Raw genomic sequence first — 16,238 nt, 5'->3', positions numbered from 1 at the left:
TTATATACTTTGCACGTCACAAAATATTTTTCTTCTTTTGATTTCTTTCCAACCATTTAAAAATGTAAAAGCCTTTCTTAACCTGCAGACCATACAAAAACAGGCAGTGAGCTGCATAAGGCATATGAGCTGTGGTTTGTTGAACCCTGAACTCGGGTAATCTAGAAGCTCCGTATCTTAGAATCCAAGCTGAAGAACATCGTTCTCCAGTTCTCTAGTTTGGCCTTGGCTACAGAACCCAGAGCTAAGTTAGGCAGCAATTGTAATAATTGAGTTTTAATTTCAGAATATACTTAAAATTTGATTAAATTGTGTTCTATATTATATCCTCCCTTAATTATGCCTAGCCATTGTATGGTACTTTTCAGCTCACAAGGGCTTGCACGTAATTATCTCATTTAATTTTTTAAAAAAATCACTTAAATTTATTTTATTCACGTAATTAGAACATGAAAATATTCTTATTGAAAAACGATCAAACACAGAAGAAATGAAAGTGTCCATTGGTCTTGTTCTCACCAGAGAAAACTGTTTTGAGTTTGGTATAGATTCTTCCAAAACTTTTCTTGCATATTTATATGGGCATTTTAGGTGTAGTTGTGTTTTTTTGGTTTTTCTTTTTGTTTGTTTACTAATGTGGTAATGTGTACATATTCTATACTTTGCTTTTTGTTACTTGACAATAAATATATCATAAAGAACGTTCCAAGTCAGTGCATATATCTCTTTGATTTTAGTTCATGCAGACTAGTCCATAGTTTCTATGTATCATATCTTGTTTATTTATTTTTATTTATTTTTTTGAGGAAGATTGACCCTGAGCTAACATCTGTGCCCATCTTCCTCTACTTTATTTGTGGGATGCCGCCTCAGCATGGCTTGACAAGTGGTGGGTATGTCTGCACATAGGATTTGAACTGGCGAACCCAGGCTGCCGGAACAGAATGTGTCAACTTAACTGCCACACCACCCGGCTGGCCCCCGTCTTGTTTATTTTTTCTTTATTGATGATCATTTTAGTTGTTTCTATTTTTTCCCTGCTACAAACAATGGTGCAGTAAACATTAACACATATATGGAGGATGTCTGGGTAGAGGGTAGCCACATATTAAATTTTAATAGGTACTGTCTAACTGCCCTCCAGAAAGAATGAATATTTACATTCCACCGATAGTGTATAAGAATCCATATTACCCTATACCTTTCCTTTTTCTTCTTTGCTACTCAGATGAGCGCAAAATAGCATCTGCTTGATTTAATTTGCATCTTTTCACATGTTTATTACATGTATTTTCCTATCTGCAACTTTATTAATGTCTTTGGTTGCACAGGCATTTTTTTGTAGCTGTTTTGATCATCTTTCCTCTTTGGCCATTTCTTTTTGTACTTAGTTTGAGAAAACTGACCGTTGACCACAAAAGTTAAGAATTTCTGATCAGTGAAGGAAACTGTGGATAACTTTAACAGGTGAATGAAAGATTGATAGAACATACTTGTAAAATAAAATAAACGTGGTCCCACTCCTTGGTGTGTACCCTGAAGAATGTGATACGTCAAATGTGTCACATAGGTCAGATGTGATGGCTGTCAAGGAGGTCTACATAACAACATGGAGTGGAGAGCAGAATGTAAGACACAAGATCTATAGCTCAGCACCATTTCTGCACATTTATATTATTAATGCAAGCAAATGTAATGTAGGTTCCTTAGAGTGGGTGCCTGTGAGGAGTAGGGCAATTGGAGTAGTGATCCGGAATACAAGCTAGGAAACCAGTAGAAGAAACCTTGTATAGATCAATGAGAGTCATAGTCCAGCACTCGGGAGTTTGACTAGCTTAATGCTCTGCATCTGGGTTCCAAAAAGAGGCAAGGTCTCACTTATTAGAAGACTACAAACATATAATCCTATAATCATTTCTGACATTCATATGATTTGTTTTCTAGCTTTAGCTTTTTTATCTATTAGAATTGATTTTTCTGTATGTTTTCAAATTGGAGATGTAACATCAATACCTTCTCATTGACAATCAATGATTTTAACGCTGTTCAAGAATCCATGCCTTCCTCACTAACTTGATGTGTAATTTTTATCATATCCTCATGTGGGTATGGGTTCCACTGATTTATTTGGATATTTTTGTGGAATTTTCATGCTATTTTAATTATTATAGTTTTATAAAATGTTTGTATGTCCTGTCAGGCAAATCTCTACTTATTGTCCTTCATTTTCAATACTTTATCAGCTAGTTTTACACTTTTATAATCCCAATTAATTTTGTAATCAGCTCATAAATTTCATAACAATTTTTAGGGATTTTTGAAGTGGCTGAATTTATTGAGTTTATAGACTAATTTAGGGAGAATATTATGACAATGAGTCCTCTCATCGAGGAACAGGGCGCATCTTTCCCTCTTACCTGGCTCTCTGCTTTCTTCACTAAAGCTGTAATAGTTTGGTTCATATAGATCTGACACGTTTCAAATTAGGTTTAGTCATAGTACTTCATGGGATTTTTCCTATTATTAACATAACTGTTTCTATTACAACTTTTTAGTTTAATATTGCAGGATATTCAAATGCTTCTGATGTTGATCTTACCATATTGGTGAACTGTCATCAATTGATTTTAATAGTTTTAAAATTTATTCTTGTGGACTTTTTAGGCAGGCAATTGTACATTTAACAAATAATGGCAGTTTTCTTCTCTCCAGTACTGTTTTCTTGTTGCGCTATGTGGGATTTCTATTACAATGTTGTTTGGCAATGTTGAAAGTGAGCTTCGTTACTTGAAGGAGAAGTCTTCCAATGTATCACCATTTAGCATTTGATTGCCTTGCATTTTCTGGTAAATATTTCTTATTGAGTTAAGTGTAAGGAATTTTCCTTCTACTCCTAACTTTCTAATAGTTTTTTTTTTTTTAAGTCAAGAATGGGTATCAAGTTTTGTCAGTGTTTTTCTTTGGTTTAATTTAACTGGTTTTAATTGATTTAATTTTCTCAAAAACTCAACAAGGCAGGTATAAATATCTCCATTTTACAGAGAATGAAACTAAACAGCATAAAAGTTAAGAAAGTTGCTCAAGGCTGAACAAGCAGTGTGGAGAATGTACAATTAAAAACTGGACTTTCTGCAAGCTGGTATGCTGTTTGCAACGCTGTTGTGGTCATGGGCCACTTAAGTTAGTGAAACGAAGCTGGAGATTAGAAATGTCCTAAAATTTCATATTATTGATTCTACTTCTGATAGTATATCCTAGGAAAACAAAGTGTGTGCAAAATTTATGAACAAGGATGATTATCATATCACAAATTACAAATAATGAAAAAAATGGAAAAAGTCCAATAAGAAGTGGTCATAAATGAAATATGTTCTTATTAAAATACTTTTGAAAACTTAGTGACAAGAGAAATGCTCATGATAACATAATATGTGAATGAAAGCAGTAAGCATGTTAAATTCTTGAAAATCTACAGAAAGAATATGGGTGAGAGGAATGAAAGGAAGGAGCTTACTGGCGTACCAATAATGGGAAAGCTCCTCCTTGGGAGGATCTTGGAAATAAGCAAATCTTACTTATTCAGTCCTCCTTAGAGGGACAACAGCTCAAATATCTAGCTAGTCAAGTTTATGTGGGGGCTGTAGCATGTGCGCCTTCCATTCCTGCCGTGAAGTTCTCAGTATGTGCTGTGCCTGAATCTGATCAACGCTTGCACCTTGTCACTGAGAATTCTGCGTCATCGGCCTCTCTCTCTCGGTCTCTCTATCTCTCCATCTCTGTCTCTCTGTCTCTCTCTCCCTCTCTCTCTCCGGAATCCTCTGCCTCTGCCAACTCCCCTTGCCCTTCCACCAGCCAACAGCTAACAAGCTGTTACTACTGGCTCTGTTGAAAGAGCCTGGCACCCTTCATTGTAATAACCCTCTAGACAAGGCAAATGAGGCAGCTCTGTGGGTACGCCCTTCACCTGGAAAGGAATTAGTGGCCCATTAGCTTATTGGGGAGCTCTTCTGACTTCCTCTGAGATAGGAATTTGGTGCATTCAAGAACATGGAGAAGATGCTTTTTGGACCCAGGACACAGCCATGGCCTATTGGGAACTGGTCTGGGGTCTTCTCTGTCCACAATCTAACTTTCCAGCTGATGCCTATCAACTGCTTTATTGCTTCCCTTTTGCAAGCAACTTGTTATTTTATCTGAATTTAGATAGCTCTGGCTTGTCTGAGGGAAGAGAATAGGTGCGGGGCAGTAGTACAAGTAGCAAAGGTTTCTCACAGCTGATATGACAACTAGAAAGAAATTTCTTCTCCAATTTGGCTCTTGTTTCTGCCTCTCATTGTTTCCTTCTAAGGTGTGGATCAACTCCAACAAACAAGGCGTGAGCGTGGAGGCCCTCAGGCCCTTTTAGATTTCTTCAACGTGTGAACTATCAACTCTTACTATGTGCCAGGTGCTTTGCTGGGTACTTTTCAAGAATTATGACACTTAATCCACACAATAATCCAGTTTGTTAAAAGCTATTACTATCCTCATTTTAGAGATGAGAAATTAGGACTTAGAGAGGACAAGAAACTTGGCCAAGATTTCACAGGCAGAATGTAGCTTAGCATGATAACAGCGGAGATGACATTCACTGACTGCTTTCTATCTGCTAAGCATGTTATCTATGTTAGCTCATTTATCCTTACAACAACCTATGAATAGGTAGTATTATCAACATTTTAGAGCTGAGGAAACTGAGGCTCAGGTGTTAAGTATCTTGCCCAAGGCTACTTAGTGAATGGCAGAAGCGAAGTTTGTACCTAAATCAGTCTGACTCTAGAACTATTAACCCTTACACTCAGTTTCAGCAAATATTTATTTAGTGCCAATTACTTGGCCGGTGCCATGCTGGGTTTTTTGAATCCCAGATTGAATAAGGCCATGCTTTCAAAGAATGCATAGTCTAAGGAGAAGCAGACACAAAATAGGTAATTCCAACATAAGGTCGCAAGCGCGAAAGATGGGCACTGAAATCATAATAGACTTTAAATCTTAAAAGGCAAACTGGAATTAGTTGAACACACGGTTGTGGGGTGATTAAGCAGTGGTACAGCGGGACACTGGGGCAGCAGGATGGCTGAGGCAACAGTATAGTGGAGACGACAGCACAAGGCTGCGGGGCAGATGGGAAAGGCTTGAGCTTCATTGGGGCTGAAGGATGTGGGAATTTTTGTTTGGCAAAGCTGATCAAGAAGCTGATTAAAGCAGCATCCTGAACACAGAAGACATAATATGCCCCGATAAGGAGTTTGGAAATTATCTTGGAGACAGCCAAACATTCATTAGATTTTCAAATCAGTAGAGTGATATGATCAGAATGGATCAGAACAGAGACTTGAAGACTAGTTAGGAGGCTTCCATCACCACGTAGACTAGAGAAGACAAAGGCCTGAACAGATTCTGCACTGCTTGTCATTTTCCCTCCCCTGTTTCAGTCCAGGAAGCTGAGCTTCCTCTGGGTGGTATGGATGGAGCTGCTGACAGCCCCGACCCTTCCCGTGTACATCTGAGTTCTGAGAGCCAGGACTGGGTACCTTCTGGACGGACAGCTTGCTTGCCTAGGCTGGTGGCTTGGACGGTGACAGAGAGGCTGTAGATGAGGCAAAACTGCATTAGCCTCATCTAAGTCTTTGTTGACAAATTTTAAATTTCCAATTTCATGGTTTGATTACAATGAGGTTAATTTACAAAATTCACAAGCTGTTAGGGGACACTGGGAAATCCCTACAGATCAATGTACGCAGTGGCAGCCGCCACCAGCCTTAGGAAGCACAGCTGCTCTGAGCTCTCCGTGGTGCTCCTCCTTGGAGGCTCATTTCTCCTGGGACACATTGGCATTGCATGCCCCAAACCAACAAAATGTTTAATTCTAGATTCCTGCATTGTGTTGGGAAAGGAGTTCTTGGGAATGGTAGAGCGATTAATGGAGCAAAGTGGTGGGGGCAGGGGATGGAGAAGGTTGGGGAAAAAGAGAAACAATCCACTTCTAGTGAATTTGAAAAACTTATAAGTGGAAGGGATGTTTTCAGATTAGCTCTCTGTGACTGCACCCTTTTGACCCTTTTGAGTAAGAAAAGTTAGAAACACGTGAGAGAATTTCTTCTATTTTTTTTTTTGAGAAGATTAGCCCTAAGCTAACATCTGCTGCCAATCCTCCTCTTTTTGCTGAGGAAGATTGGCCCTGAGCTAACATCCATGCCCATCTTCCTCTATTTTGAATGTGGAACGTCTGCCACAGTATGGTTTGACAAGTGGTGCTATGTCCATTCCTGGGATCAGAACTGGCGAACCCCAGGCTGCCCAAGCAGAGCACGCAAACCCAACCACTATGCCACTGGGCTGGCCCCCACGTGAGATACTTTCTTGTAAAAACAGCTTTTGATTTTAACCGTGTCTCTAAAAAGCAAGGAGACCTTGGCAAGGTCATTCATATTACTCTGAGCCTTTTCGTCATCTAATATTTGAGAACCATGGGTTGGATGATCCCCAAAGTATTGCTAAAGAAAGCCTTAGGAATGGGGATAGTCCAGAGTGGGAACTGTGTGAAAGATGAAAATGGGCTGATGGGCGTTTCCAGCAAAGGAAAGCATTCCTCAGTTTTGGACCTTGGACTGAGAACTAAATGGCTTAGCCATCAGTGTGAGAAATACATTTAAAAATAGGTTTTTATTTTTAACAGGTCATGTGCATGGAACAAAATTTAAAATGGACCAAGGATGTGTAGAGTCCAAAGTAAATCTTCATCTTTCCCCCATCTACCAGCATCTTCTTCCTCTCCGTGGAGGCAGGAACCGTTATTAGTTTCACGTGTTCTCTTCCAGAGATAGTCCATGCTTTTACTACAGGTGTTTACATATCTATGTGCGTGTAACTTTTTAAACACAGTGCAGGATACTATATGTATTATTTCTAACCTTGCTTTTCAGTCATGCCATTTTGAAATACCATCCACTGTAGAGCCAGTTCTTTGATTTGGTTTGTTTTCAGACTACTTGCAAAGTTCCCTTTCACCTTGGAATACTTATGAGCTGCGAGCTTGAAATGGTATTAGCAAATTCTGACCCTTCCTCTTCAATTTTTCTGGACTGACGTCTTCCCTCCTGGCAACCAAAATTGTTTGGTTTTATAGTTAGAATTTTTCACTTGTTGGTGAACTGAGGAAGATCACAAAGAAGAAAGGAGGAATGTGTGGCTCTGCAAATAGTTACTAATTAATTGGACAGGCAAAGAGTTCAAGGTGCAAGAGCGAAAAGTGTATGAGCCAAGAAATATTACATCATCACAGTTGCTGGAGAGAGCCATACGACAAGAGCAGTTTATGCATACTGTGAGAGTCAAAAGGCACAATTTTTTATTCTCATTCAGTATATTGGGGTGGAGTGGCTGCAGAATTCTAGGCAATTGTCCTTTTCCCAGATTGCCTCCGCCAGGCAATCCTGAGTCCTTGAGAACCACAAATCCCTGGGAATGAACATCCTGATGGAGCGATGACTGGCAGTCTTTAATCCTGGAGCTCCTGTCAGGGTGCAATGGGAAGAAGAAGGCCAATTTAGCCTCATCCATATGTGCCCTGCACTCAGGAATAATGTATTTTGACATGTGTATTTCCTCTGGGATCTTTTTTCTCAGCAAAACACCCCAATTTTAGAGAAGTAAGTACAAGAATTACATAGGCTATAGAATATTAATTAATGTTCCTTGTAAGTGGAAATGTTGCTTCTCACGCTGTTTCTCCTAGTAGCTGACATATTTCTATAATTTGGTAATTTTTCCTATTTGTACTGAATATATTTTCTCCATCTACCCTGATAACTTCCAGTTTTCCAAGATGGGATGACCTCCCAAATTTTTAGTATTTTATGAAAGCTTTTGGGTTTTCAAATATCATCTTCTCATAAGCCAAGTCGCAAATTCCCATTTATTTCTTAGGTGTTTGCAATCACTAATATTAATCCTCATTAGCTCTCTGGGCTGCCAGCCACATCTCTTCACTTCCTCCCTAGGAACTGGCCTGCCATGTACTGGCTTGAACAGCAGCTGTGTGGGAAGTGTTCTGCCCCTTGTTTGCTCCAAGGACCCTGAAAATCTACATGGCCAAACATATAAAATGAAAGGTCTTTAAAAGTCATTGAATCATTTTTCCAGATTAGTTTTCCAAATGTCAGAAGAAACAGCAGCTCATTAAAACTGCAGCTGTAAAATCCACCAACACCACACGTAGAAAAGTGATTACAGAGCAAGCTTGATTAATTAGGTGTGAAAATTTAGGACCAGCGTGGTAATAGATGATGGAACTCACCCAGCAGCCTGCCTTCCTTCCACTGTTGTTTTGCTGAATGGCCAATTTTCCACTTGTCTCTTGTATGGAGATCACATTTCAGAGCTGGTAAAATTTACGTCTAGACCATGGAGCCAATGGAAGACCATGCATGCGCTGCAGACAGAGTTCCGACTTTGGCTTTGTCATCTTCTTTCTTTGTGGCCTTTGATACATTAAGAAATCTTTCTGAGTCTCATTTTCTCCATTTATAGAAGGTGAATTTCTATTCCTACCTATATCCCAAGCCTTTGGATAGAAGCAATTTTGTTAAAAAACAAACAGAATAAACTCTGCATAATCCCGTATGTGCCTTTGAGATCTTTGGGTCTAGGACGTTATTTTCATTGTTTAACATAGTTCAGAAATCTTATGATGTGTTTTATCGAATTAATCTTTTGAATGGAGTAAAATAGCATTTGTGAAAGTGCCTAGCCTGGGGCTTAGTCTATAGAAGGTATTCCATAACTGTTTAATGATTCACCATCTTCTGAATGGAGAGGGTAGATTACCAGTTCCAAACAATGACAATGGAAAACAATATACTCATCGGGACAGAACTACTATGGTGGGCAAAACACAACCCATCTTTGATGAGTCAGAAGGTAGCATTGTGCCATGCTTTAGGGTAATAAATATTAATCATTGTTGTGAATATAGTGCTGATAACATTACATTTCTGCTAAGCCCCAAACTTTCAGTGACTTCCAGTTGCCTACAAAATGAAGTCCAATTTCCTTGGCCTGTAGCAGCTCTGCACCCAATTCTAATGTGTATGGGGGTGGTTTTCCCACAGCAACAATTAATTCTCTGACACCAGCTGGATGTGCTACAATTCAGCTCAATTCTGACACTATCTACACAGAGACAAGGTCAGATTCCACAGGTTAAGGGCTCAGTCCCACAAGACTGCCCTCCACTTCAGATGCCAGTCGCAAGTCCAGGTTGTCACCTGTGCTTCTGATTGAAGGCTATAAATCAGAGGTTCCCACAACCCCCTCCTTGAGTTTTATTAATTAGTTAAACTAGAGTGGCTCACAGGACTTAGGAAACCAGTTTACTAGCCAGATTACTGGTTTATTACAAAGGATATTAAAGAATATGAATCAGCAGCCAGATGAAGAGATATGTAGGGTGAGGTCCCCAACAAAGGAGGTTCTGTTCTCGTGGAGTTTGAGCCTCGTGTTGTGGCATGTGGAAGTGTTCTGTTTCACCAACCTGAAACTTCTCCAAGCCTCATCCTTTTTGGTTTTTATGGAGGCTTCGTTTACATAGACATGATTGATTAAATTATTAGCCATTGGCTATTGATTCAACCTTCAGCCCCTCTCTGCTCCCTGGAAATCAGGGAGTAGGACTGAAAGTTCTAACCTTCTATTCATGGTTGGTTCCCCTGGCAAGCAACCTCCATCCTTAGGTTGCTCCCCAAAAGTCACCTCATTAACAAAACAAAAGACAAATTCCAAGGGTTTTAGGAGCCCTGTGCCAGAAAAGGGAACTAAGATTAAATACGTATTTCTTATTTTAAATAAAAATATCACAGCCTGCTATGCCAGGGCATCCATTATCTGGCCCCAATGTTACTTCTCACTATTTATCTTTGTGCTTCTGAAACATCCAAATTATGTTGCACTTTGCATACATCCCAGAATTCCTCACTTCCAAGCCTTTGTTGCTCATTAAATACTGTACTGAGCATTTCCTCTATCCCAGGCAGCACTGTGTTATATCCTTGGGGATACAAACATGAATGTATATAGTTCTTGACCTCTCGTAGCTCTTTGTCTAGTAAGGACAGGCATATAAGCAGACATTTATAATTCAGTGAAACAAATACAGTGATAAATGCTCTACCGTACTGTCTAGCTTGAGAGTTTCGTGAGTTTGCACATGCACACATGCGCTTATGTAACTAAGCTAGATTCTCCCTGGCAGATGTTTAGAAGTGGGTTTGAGGGGACAAGACTGAACTTGGGGAGGCTGTTAAAATGCTCTAGGCAAGGCTGAGAAGGTACTGAGCTAGGACCTTGTTAGGAGTGAAAGGAAGGAGGGGACAGATTTGGGAAATATATAGTGAGTAAAATCAGCAACCTCCAACTGGAGCAGAAAATACAAGAGGAGGTGATGATTTAGGGGAAAAGCTAATGATTTGCATTTTCAACATGTTCAGTTTTAGTTGCCTGTGGGATATTGAGGTAAAGTTTTGACATATGAGTCTGAAGCTCAGAGGATAAGGCTGATGCTGGAAATATAGATTTAGGAGCCATTGGCATATAGACGGTAATTAAAATCATGAGCATGGTAGTGGTTACCCAGGGAGCATGTGGAGTGAGAAAAACAGTGGGTGGAGGACAGAACCCTGTGAAATGGCAGCCTTTACAAAGCAGATGGAAGAAGATGAGCGCACAAGGGGCAAGAGAAGAAACCATCCAAGGTACAAGGAGAGCCAGAGAACGTGGTGTCATGGAAGCCTCAAGAAGCAAGGAATGATTAATTATAGCACACGTAGCAAAGAGATCCAGTAAGAGTAGGATTTTAAAACACCCATTACATTTGACATTTAAGATCTCTTAAGTGGCATTTTCTGAGAATATATTGAATTGAAGATGGAAGCAGAAGCCAGATTACTGAGGGTTAGGAAGAGGAGGAAGGACATTCAGCAAGTATAGATTTCTCTGGAAAATTACAGAGAAGAAGGGGAAGAGGCAGACTAGATGGTTCCTACCTAGATGGTTACTGGGTAGTCTGGATAGTTCTGGTCTAGCTGATGCTGTTTCCTTTTGATAGAAGACTCTGACTCAACAACTGTTCCGTATTCTTATCCAGAGTTCCAGGAATAATTAAATTAATAATTCTTCTATGGGAAAACCCTGAAGATCTTTCCATGGAGAAGTATTATCTTTGTCTGAACTCCTACAACATCAAGTCTATGGTCTTCTGATGGCATTCATTTTTGTTTTTATTTAAACTCCATATTGTAGTTATCTATATATTCATTCCTTTATTAGATTGTAAGTAACTCGTGTCCATTATTTTAGTCCAATATTTATTTTTCTACATTCTACATACCTGTATTTTAGAATATAAAGTATCCATTGGGATGCTGTAAGGCCAGTAAGACCTCAAGAAATAATTATTGATGGGATACATATATATCTGAACATCAATCACGATTACATAGAAGTATATTGGAACTTTGGTTGACACGGAGTTTTGTTAACAGAATCAATTAACAGAAGATGACCTGTAGGTAATATTTTTACATTAATTGTTAACAAGTTCTTTAGATTGAGCTTCTGCTACATGTAATCCTTGGAAAAGTCGAAGCTGAATTTCTCACAAAGATGACAATTCCCACAACCTCATGGTATGGCAACTTTAAATTGGTGGAAAGAAATGTCCACAGGAAAGCCTTGACTTAGGTTCTCTCATAATGTTTGATAATAACAAACATTATCTTAGACAAAAACCATTCTTAGCAGGATTGGTTCAGGGGAGTCCTAGGATTTATAGAAATACAAGCACACTTTTCTCTTTTTGTGTCATTTAAAGGGTAGTGGTTGCCAAATCCCACTTGTTTTAACATTTGTATTTATACGAAGAATTATGTGTTTGGACATTCTCATTGGACCTCTTTAGAGATCAGCGTGGATGCACGTTTTCTCAGGGAAGTAACTGTAGTAAGAGGACGTGGAAAGATATGGGTGTCAATTCCTATGTCTTCTCAGAAATCCTAGCACTAGAATGAGACTTAAATTGTTTTCTTCCAAAAAAGAATTTTAGAGAAACTGGGCCCTTCAGAATTTAAACGAATTTATTTCCTTCTTAATGGCAGTGGCGTGTTGGACCTCCTTTACCCCAAGCAGGAGGAAATGATGATTTGAATTGCTTTTCTGGGTGAAGGAGGAAGCTTTCTTGGAATGAACTGCTTACATGAGGGTTCGCTAGTGACAGCCAGCCATTTAGGTCCTCACTGGTGATGCAGCAACGTCCCCTCAACTCTGAGTTGTCGCCAAGTGAAAGACTGAAGTAGCAGCAGGCTGGCTTCCTGGGCCTGAGACCTGTGCAGCCGCATGAGACCCGGCCCTCAGAAGGCCCCACACTTGGTTGAATGCTCTGCTACCACTGACTTGAAATTCTCTTTAATTCTGAACAAAGGGCTCTGCGTTTTCATTTTGCACTTGGCCCCACAAATTATGTATCTTGTCTTAAGTGTCAAAATTGGTCCATACCCAGGGGGACCCTGAGCTCTGTTTGTTTTTATGACTAGAAGACTCTCCTTCGACTGTTGCAGGTCAGAGCACTGCATCTCCAGGAGCAGTGAATGAGAGAGTGGGAATGGCTACATGCTCACTTGCTATTGCTCTGGAAACAGCTTGCAGTATTCATCGACCAGAAGAATCATCTTCATATATGGTAAAGTGAACATTTTATGTGCTAAATAAGACCATTGGAGTGTCTCTTCCAATTACCTTTTTGGGGAGAAAGAATGGAACATGCTGGTATGAATGAATAGCAACTGAGTGTTCATTTAAAAGGTCAAATATATTTGGTCCCTCCACTTGGTATGCTTGTCTCATTGTTCTACCTCTTGGTGTCTCAATCAGGTACTTGTTTCAAAGTCTTGTGTGGCACACTCAGGATTTGATGAGGCTGGTACATTGTGTGTTTTTTGGATTAATGTGTTTTATTAAGTTTTCTTCTCAAAGAGTTTTGTGCAGAGCAACGGAGAATGAAATTTGTACTGGAATGCCATTGGGGGACATGAAGAAAAGCATTTGTTGGATAAAAGATGTTTTAAGATTGTGAATTCAAACAAGTGAGTCAGAGCTCGCTTGGGGAGTGATTTTCTCAAAACAGTTGTGAGAAAAATCTCATACAGATGCAAAGAAGATGTCTGGAAGCCTATAGCCATCCTTCATCTCAGACAACCGCTGACGACTTCAAATATTTGTGAAGTTTCAAGATGCTAATAGCGACGTGGAATTTACGGTGGGAGCATAATTCCAGTGTAGACAAGGATGGCAGAGCAGAGCCTCTTGATTAAGTTAATATATATTGATATTTCTCCTGTTGTTTTGACTTCCTAGGCTGTTTAAATTCAGTCTTGTCACAACAAGATACAAAAGAGGCTGCTATGACATTGATTTTTTTAAAATCCTGCTTCCGAAGGATAGTGTGTTTTTTGTTTTGTGTATATGTGTGTGTGTTTGTATTCCAGAGTTGACAGTCAGGAAGGAAGAAATGTTAAAATTGTGGCACAAATAATTATGTTAAATTGTTGAGCATAAATTATCAGGGGAATACATTTTGATTGTAAGCATAAATCAATTTTATGCATCACAAAATTGCTATCATTAGAGTTTGCTGAGGTGACTTATTTCTGGCAGTGGTGATCACAATGATAGTTTGAAAATAGAAACTCTGGTGTCTGAGGATGCCATAAAAACCTGGACTCACTGATTCATGGGGAAAAAACTATGAATAGGAGAGTTTGTGCATGTGAAGAGATGCCCGTTTCACCCTCTTTAACCTGTGACAAGCGAGTGTTCACGTTCCTTCAGCACAGCCTTAGCTGCCCTGGCAGCCTCTTCATTTGGTGTAGCCTACAATACTTGCACTTCCAAGTCAGAGCCAAATTTAGCTGTACACTTCTGGCTTATTCTCGCACCGTTAAATACACATCATCATTTAAAAAGATTTGTTTTCGCACACAGACAATATACTACTACCTAGCCATCTCTTTATGATCTAAACAGAAAGAACCAATCATATCTATAACTAGAATATCTGTAAACCAGAATGTTAGTCTTTGCATTTTGTGTTTGGATGTTGGGGGTGGGGGGTGGAAAGAGGGTATTTACATTTGAATATAGATGTGTCTAATCTGGGTATTTTCAATACTCAAAACAAAATAATAGTACTTTTCTTAGGAAGCCCTAGTCAGAGAAGCTAGAAAGTTGTCTTTCTTGCCCAGATTATAACCCTGTTCCACCCTCGTGTCTGTGGACAGACAGCATCCTTGCTGAGACTGACGGCAAGCGGCCGCCCGCAGAGACGTGCCTTCCCTCTCCTTCATCCCTTGTTCTGTGGTTGAACTTTCCTTGGCACAGCAGAAGTTCTTGACTGTTTTGGCTGGAGAGTCTGCCAGCGGGACTGCATGGAGAAAAAGAAGTAGAGGCCAAGGTAATGATAATGGAGGAATAGCCCCTATTCTACTTAGCTGTGCCCAAAAGGACTTTAAAATGTGTCCTGATAAAGGTGATGGAGCAAAGCTCACCCCCAATTGCTGTCAAAAGTGCTGGCAGTTTCTTTCTGAGATGGCAATGTGCCCTGGGACACAGAGGAAGGAGCATGATGCTGAAAGCATGGACTCCGGGGCCAGTCTCCTGGAGTCTGAGTACTTGGTTCTGGTTCTTACTGGCTGTGTGACTTTTGGCAAAGTATTTAACCTTTTCCTACTTCAGCTTTCCCATCAGTAAAATAGGGAAAATAACAGTAGTCACCTCAAATTTCTGTTAGGTGGCATGAGATAATACACAGGAAATGGTTAGAAGAGGTTGTGGCACATTGGAAGAAGAGTATGTGTCTTGGTTGTTATTTATCTACATATGGACAAGACAGAGCATGTCAATCACGCCTCAGACAGTCATTCAGGAAGTAGCTACAGTTATAACTTTATATCTAAATTCATTTCTACCCTTTGATTTGGAAAGGAGAGTTGCAGTATTCACTCCATAAATGGTTTTTTAACTGCTTTTATTTTCTCATCCACAGTCTGGGGTAGGTATTTTAGTCAAATTTCTGGAACTTTTACAGGAGTCTCAAAAACGAATGAGATGTTGAGATGTCCCTGGAAGATAAGACATCATGTGAGTCTCTGGAAAATAGTCAACATTGGGAGTTAAACTGACCCTAAAGCAGTTTGAATTAAAGCAGATGTTTTTAAATGACATTTAAAAAAGAATAAATGCAAACAATAAATCAGAGGTGAAACAAGTGGAAAATCCGAAACCGTCATTTGTAGATAATATGATCATATGCTAAGAAAAACCAAGAAAATTGAACCATTATAACTAAAAACAGAGGTCAGCAAAGTTTTCAGACACAAGATTAACTTAAGAAGATCAAATGCATTTCTTTCTACTAGCAGTAATCAGCTAGAATATTTTAAAAATCTAAGATACCACCTATAACAGCCGAAAACAAAAACAAAATACATAGTAATTAACAAAGTAGCACTAGCTATTTATGAAAAAAATTTATTAATGGATATATAGAAACAATCCAAATATATGACGAATCGTTTCCTACTCATAGTATGATAATTTATTATAATGATGTCAATATTCTCAAATTAATCTATATATTCAATACATTTCCAATCAAAGTACAAGGTGGATTAAAAAAAAAGAACTCAATAAACTTATTCTAAAATTTGTATGAAAGGACAAAAGTCCAAGTATAGCTAAGTCACCTTTGTAAAAGAAAAGTATTGCTTTCCCATGTATTAAGATGTGCCATAATGTCATAGCAATTCAGAAAAGTGGACACTAGTATAAGAACAGACAGATGAATGGAGAAAAATAGAGAACTCAGAGATAGACGCAAATGTATTTAATGTGTTTTGTAGGTGGTACTGAAAAACAGTCAGGAAGAGACTGTCTCTTTAATCGATGTGATTGGGGAAACTGGCTTACTATCTAGAGAAACATACAACTGGATCCCTTGCTGAACCCATATACAAAGGTAACTCCAGATTAATTAAACACATACATATGAAAGGTAAAGCTCTAAAGTTAATAGAAAGTAATATCAAGAAAATTGTTGTGATCCAGGGTTGGGGAAGACTTTTTAAAACACCAAAAGCGTACAAAATGCA

General features: G+C 39.1%; 1 long non-coding RNA gene across 13 annotated transcripts in view; it reads left to right on the top strand.

Moving 5' to 3' along the window:
• LOC138925004 (uncharacterized) overlaps positions 1-16,238 on the top strand; it is a 100,437-nt gene that overhangs the window by 54,757 nt on the left and 29,442 nt on the right. For 10 of the 13 annotated variants that reach the window (XR_011440577.1, XR_011440581.1, XR_011440582.1 and 7 more), the window contains 4 exons: positions 12,651-13,348; positions 14,370-14,542; positions 15,176-15,228; positions 15,990-16,105. This is a non-coding gene — a long non-coding RNA (uncharacterized lncRNA). The remainder of the gene's footprint in view (positions 1-12,650; positions 13,349-14,369; positions 14,543-15,175; positions 15,229-15,989; positions 16,106-16,238) is intronic. The other 3 variants (XR_011440578.1, XR_011440575.1, XR_011440580.1) reach the window with 3 other exon arrangements.

This window comes from Equus caballus, chromosome 7 (genome assembly GCF_041296265.1).
Source record: "Equus caballus isolate H_3958 breed thoroughbred chromosome 7, TB-T2T, whole genome shotgun sequence".
Lineage (NCBI taxonomy): Eukaryota > Metazoa > Chordata > Mammalia > Perissodactyla > Equidae > Equus > Equus caballus.
This window is presented reverse-complemented; position numbering and strand designations above follow the sequence as displayed.